At 38.2% G+C, this 6,000-nt stretch overlaps 2 long non-coding RNA genes across 2 annotated transcripts in view; one reads left to right on the top strand and one right to left on the bottom strand.

Moving 5' to 3' along the window:
* Positions 1–1,787, top strand: part of LOC138170095 (uncharacterized) — a 17,041-nt gene extending 15,254 nt beyond the window's left edge. The window contains exon 3 of the long non-coding RNA XR_011170540.1: positions 1,629–1,787. This is a non-coding gene — a long non-coding RNA (uncharacterized lncRNA). The remainder of the gene's footprint in view (positions 1–1,628) is intronic.
* Positions 17–6,000, bottom strand: part of LOC138170096 (uncharacterized) — a 122,050-nt gene continuing 116,066 nt past the window's right edge. The window contains exons 2-3 of the long non-coding RNA XR_011170541.1: positions 1,795–1,873; positions 17–908 (exon numbers count right to left, since the gene is read on the bottom strand). This is a non-coding gene — a long non-coding RNA (uncharacterized lncRNA). The remainder of the gene's footprint in view (positions 909–1,794; positions 1,874–6,000) is intronic.

Raw genomic sequence — 6,000 nt, 5'->3', positions numbered from 1 at the left:
CTGTCTCTCTCTCTGTCTCTCTGTCTCTCTGTCTCTCTGTCTCTGTCTCTGTCTCTCTCTCTCTCTGTCTCTGTCTCTGTCTCTCTCTCTCTCTCTCTCTCTCTCTCTCTCTCTCTCTGTCTCTCTGTCTCTCTTTCTCTGTCTGTATGTGTCTCTTTCTCTGTATCCGTCTCTGTCTCTGTGTTTCTGTATGTCTATCTTTCTGTCTCTCTGTGTGTCTCTTTCTCTCTCTCTTTCTCTCTGTCTCTGTCTCTCTCCCACCCCTGCCCTCTCCTCACTCTGTCCCACCCTGTCTCACTGTCTATGCCTTTTCACTCTTCTCTGTCTTCCTATTTCCCTGCCTCTCCTCTCTTTGTGTCCCTGTCTCTGACTTTCGATCTCTGTCTCTCTCCCTTCTCTTTTCCCTCTCCTCTCCTGCCCTTACACCCACCCCACCATAGCTTTCATCCATGTATCTTTCTCTCTTTACACACACAATCACACATATACACACCACACATTTCCCTTGTATTTTCCGAAGATGCCTTACATTTACAGCTCAAGCATAAGGCCAGTCCAAGCAGTGTTGCAGGAGCCAAACCTTCTGCCACGTGGTGTGGCGATTTGGCTAACGGGACTTTTCATTCATTCCTCAACTCCAGGTCTCAGCTTGAAGCCTTTCCCCTCTGATATAAAAATACTCTTCCTGAATCATTAAGCTGGTGCCTTCCCTCTATAACAAAATCTTTTTATAGCACTGCTCACACAACGGCCTCCAAAATTGCTTTTACAACGGGGTGCGGTGGAGTAAGGAGATAATTTTTCCATGTGGCGGGGGAGGAATTCATCTGCGAGGCCACTGTGTGGTTCCTGGAACTGTGTGGCTTAACTAGGCAGCCTGGACTCACAGCATCCTGATAAGAATCTTGCTAGAACATGAGAAAAATCAAAGTTCAGAAATACAATTTGCCCCCATAGGATGACTCACATATGAAAGTTTCCTGTCTTTAGGGTTTATTCCCTCAAACAAATAATAAGGTGATAGCAAACCTGAGTACTTCAGAGTCACTTGATAAACAGTTTCCACTTAACTCTAAACATGCTGTTTAAAATTAACCAGGCCTGTCAAAGACTTAATTACGAGGGGATGCAAGGAGGAGGGTGTATGGGGAGTGGGTAGGGAAGAGGCAGGGGAATACAACAAATACCATTGTTCTGACTGCATTTATCTTTTATTATGTGGTTAATATACCAAAAAGACTGCTGTCCTGAAGGATTTCAGCTGGTGCCAGGATTCTGAGCCAAACTAACCAGAGAAGCCTAGAGAGCCCAGAGGCCCACACAGGGCCTTGAATTAGAGTGCATCACCCCAAACGAACCTTTGCAGGATAGCAAAAGGCACCATTTACTTGAGTAGATGAAGAATTTAAGTTGACCATCAGACCAGTGGCTCTGAGGTCTCCCAGAAATATTGCTGAAACAATAAAGTCAACTGCAAACCCTTACAAGCCTATGTAACTAAACAGGGTGCAGTTACAGGTGCCTAATTCATTGAATTAGAAATTTTCCTGACAAATATCCTCAGATTCTAGAGATTTTGCATGTACTTTTGTTATTTGCTCTAAATTGCATACTACTTTCTTTTGCAGAATCTCAACAAGCCTCTGAAAGGATACATCACTTCCTGGCACATGCCAGCCTGGCTACAAATGAGGGCCCAGTGGGTGTAAATTAGGTATTCCTTTGAAAATATGTGTACCCAAGTTTTGAGATGAAAAACTACACAGGAGATGAAACATCCAAATTAACTAATACCTTAAGTGTTCATCATTGCTGTAGCAGAATACAAGGAGTGAAAATCTCTGGCTTCATCTAACGCTTGATTTGAAGGCATCTAGAAAAAACATAAGGTTTTAGATCTTAGGGGAGAAATATATTTGCATGGAAAAACTTTGTAGGAAAGGAGTTTTATTTGAAAGCAACTACATTTATGTGTTTGACTTCTTTGCAACTGTTCAAGGATGCCCGAAGGCCCAATTTAGACTGACCAATGGTCTAGAAAATCTTCATTATGAGAACAAAGGCATTTTTGAGCTACAAGGAGCTCACAATAGTCCATATGGCTCTTCTTCACATAAGATCTGATTGTGTTCTATGTGGAATTAGCTAGACAAAGTTACACCCCATCAACATGCAAATGCAGTATTGAATCTTAGGTCTCTAAAGTTACTCTGGTCTTGCAGCAATTTTTTGCTCCTAATTATTTCCAATTTGATTTTAGTGAGAGCAGGAGAATGAGGATTATGTCTCACTCCCTTTATAAAAACCTCACCTACTTCAAAGTAGGGTATGGGAGTGAATATCCAGTCTGGGATAGGTTCCCAGTTTATAGTAGTGGTTCAGAGAAGACTGATGAGTGTGAAGACAGTCCGGGTTTGTCCTGGAAATGATCAGTTCTAAGGTAATCAAGAGACCCAAAGAGAAGTTGAGGATGATTTTCAGGCTAGTTTATGAGTATGGTTGTGCTTAGGAATCTAAGATCCAGCCCAAACTTCACCAATAATAATAATAGAAATAACAACTTATCTAGTGCTTAGTGCTTACAGAATGATCATTTGATCCCCACAATAACCCTTGAGGTATGTAGAAGGTAAGTTTCTTGAAGGCTGAGAATGCTTCATTTTTGTCTTTGTAGCCCCAGTGCCTAGCACACAGTAGAAATTTGAGAGAGATATATAATATATGTGTGTGTGTTTATGTATGTACATATGTATATGTGTGTATATATGTATATATTATATATATATATATATATATGTGATTCCCACTTTATAAATGGGGGAAATGGATGCTCAAAAGAATAAATGGTTTGCAAAGGTCACCTAGCTTTTAAGTAACAGAGCCAGGACATTAATCCAGGTCTTCCAACACCCTGTCCACAATTCTCCAGTCTTAGCCTAGGACTATTTTTGCTTCTCTTTAAGCTTTGATATAATTTGCAATTAAAGTCCCAACTGAATGCAGCGAAACCTTTTAGACTAGAGTCTATACTCCCAGGTTGAATTCCTTGTTTTCCCTACAAAGCTATGCCCTAATTACACCATGAGTCTGGTGGTAAAGGATGAATAAATATGTAATAAAGTTATCATAAAAAATCATTTACATAATTTGCAAACAGAAAACCCAAAGCACATGTTCTAATGACACCAAAGTATTGTCTCTAACATTTTATTGCTGCTGCTGCTGCTACTACTACTACTACAACTATTACTACTACTATTACTGCTATTACTACAACTACTACTGCTGCCAACACTACCACCACTACCAATGCTAGTTAACTAGTTAGCATTTATGTAGTATTTTAAAGTTTTCAAAGTGTTTCACATATATTATCTTATTTGATCTTAACAATCACCCTGTAAAGTAGGTGCTATTATTACAGAGGTGAAAACCTAGTCTTACCCACAGTTACCAAGGTAACAGAGCTAGTTGAGAGTCTGAAGTAGGATATGAATTCAGGTCTTCCAACTAAAAATACAGCACTCATTGAATTTATGCCCATTGACAAACTAAATGATTATGCCGTCTAGCTATCATTGATGAAATTTAAAAAGAGAGTGTGAATTTGCTAAATAGGATGCCCTAATAGCAAAAACATATTTAATGGGCCTAACACAAAACATTGCATGTGGAGAAGTGGATTTGCATAGGGATTTGGAGTCAGATGACCTGGGATCAACTGTTGGCTTTAGGTTAAGTGGACCATCAATTTTTTCATCTGCAAAATTAGGGGGTTGGGTTAGATGATGTCTAATATTCTTTCCAGCTTTAAATCATCTGATCCCATAGTCAAAGACCCTCTTGTTAGGTAGATTGAAAAGAATTTAAATGATTTATTTTTCACAAAGATTTATTTAAGGTTCACAGAGCTATCGCCTCAGGAATGTTATTTTGCCATCCTAATAAAAATTATGGCACCTAGCTTATCTTGATAGAGTTTTAAATGAAGGTATGAATTTCCTAAATAGGAGACTCTAATAGAAAATACATATGAAATGGGCCGAACACAAAACGCTATGTTGATAATGTCATAACAATAAGAATATTTTAAAAGTCTTAATGAAATAGAGACAGAGTGTCATCATGGAAGACGCCCTATACTTTGTATCAGAAAACCTAGATTTAAGTTTCGGAGCTGCCACTTACTGGCCAGTTGTATGCCCTTGAATAAGTTACAAGTTTTCTAAGTTGCAGAATTCACATCTGTAACCCTTGTATAAGAGGTACCTTCTGAAATGAAAGATTGAGCTACACTTTGAGGATTTCTCAGTTCACTGACTCATTTCCTTCACACAGGTGAAAGTGGAGAACAATGGTATCAGATACTCCCCTGAGGGGAATCAGCAATTCCACTTAGAGTCCTCAGGCTCACAAGGCACAAAATATAGAACAGTTTTATCTATAAATCAAAAGACATTGAAAGGAGCTTTCTCTAAATCTATAATAGAATCAAGAGATTCCCCCAGTGGGAAAAATGTCCCCTATACAGTCTTTCCTTAGAAACCTGTATGGTCTCTGATTTACAGCATTGCCTTAGCTGAGGCTCTAACAAAAGAGAAGGCCAGAATTTGTTTCTCCATGTTGTTGCACCTTTATAAAGTCCACTTATCTATTTCAACTGTCTCACTTTACAGATGAGGAAAGTGAGGCACAGAGATGTACAAGATCACAGAAGATAATATGTAGCAGAGTCAGCATTCAAACATAAGTCTTTCTGGATTCTAAGACCAGAACTCATTGCCATTCCATGCTGCTTCTTTTCATGCTTCCTTGAGTCCTTGAAATATTACCACATGTTTATATAGCACTTTATAGTCTGCTTTCATATACATAATCTCATGTGACCTCCCCCTAAAATAACCTTTCGAGGTAGGTAGTATTGGGAGGACTACAAATCTTTGGATTTCCTTCTATTGTGCATAAAAAAATATTCTGAGAAGGTACTCATAGGCTTTGCTAGAACCCAAAGGTTCATGAGACTAAAAGAAGTTAAGAACCCTTGTTCTGTTATGCCTGTATGAAAGTCCCCATCAGCTTATTTCAGGAAGAAATCTATTTCAGGTTATTTTTCTTCTAGCTTCTTGGGGGAAATTATCAGCACATACAGAAAGCTCTACCATCACAGGAAGTCTAGGAAATTAGGGAATTCCAATTCTAAAAGTAAACAGGCATTTAGCCAAAATTAACCTGAAATAAGTTATGTCATTTCACTTGGTTTTTTTTTTTCACCAATAAAATAGTCAAACTAAAATGCCCCAACTTGTTTTTCTCTCATCATTCATTTTCATTTTTAAAAAATTACTAAGCACCTACTGTATTAAAGACCAAAAGAATATAATCTCCCTGAGAGCAGGAAGAACTTAATTTCCTGTCTTTTTATCCCCAATGCCTTGCACAGTACCTGACCCCAAAATAATCACTTAATAAATACCTATTGATTGATCATTGAGCAGCTAATTCATGACACAGTTCTGTGCCCTATAGCAAACAGCAAGTGGGGTGATGACTATTTTTGTCAGGGTGGATATAATTATTGCCAAAGGCTAGGGGAGAATACCAGTGAGAAGGAAAGGAGGGGAAGAGAGTCTTAAGTAACTGAAATGATTTTTGTTCTTTATTACAAGGCTAAATGATTTGTAACCTTGTTCATTTACCCAAATAAAAAGAAATGGAGATAAAATACTTCACTGGGGATTCATATGATTGGATAGAAGACAACAACTTATATGTTTAACTGCTATTCTCAAAATACTAAAAGAACCAGAAGTTCTAGGGTATCTACAAAGCCAAGCACAAGAATCACACAAATTGAGAGGCAATTGCTGGATGGGCTATGATTATCACTGGAAGAGATTATGGATTCATAAAATATAATAAAGGCGAAGAATAGTCATTTCATTGTCTTTAAGATCTATGTTTCTATCTTCAAGACCTGTTATGTTTTCAAATGTGAATATG

Source organism: Petaurus breviceps, unplaced genomic scaffold (assembly GCF_028583685.1).
Source record: "Petaurus breviceps papuanus isolate PSGF00001 unplaced genomic scaffold, PetGlider_PUasm1.0 38, whole genome shotgun sequence".
NCBI lineage: Eukaryota > Metazoa > Chordata > Mammalia > Diprotodontia > Petauridae > Petaurus > Petaurus breviceps.
This window is presented reverse-complemented; position numbering and strand designations above follow the sequence as displayed.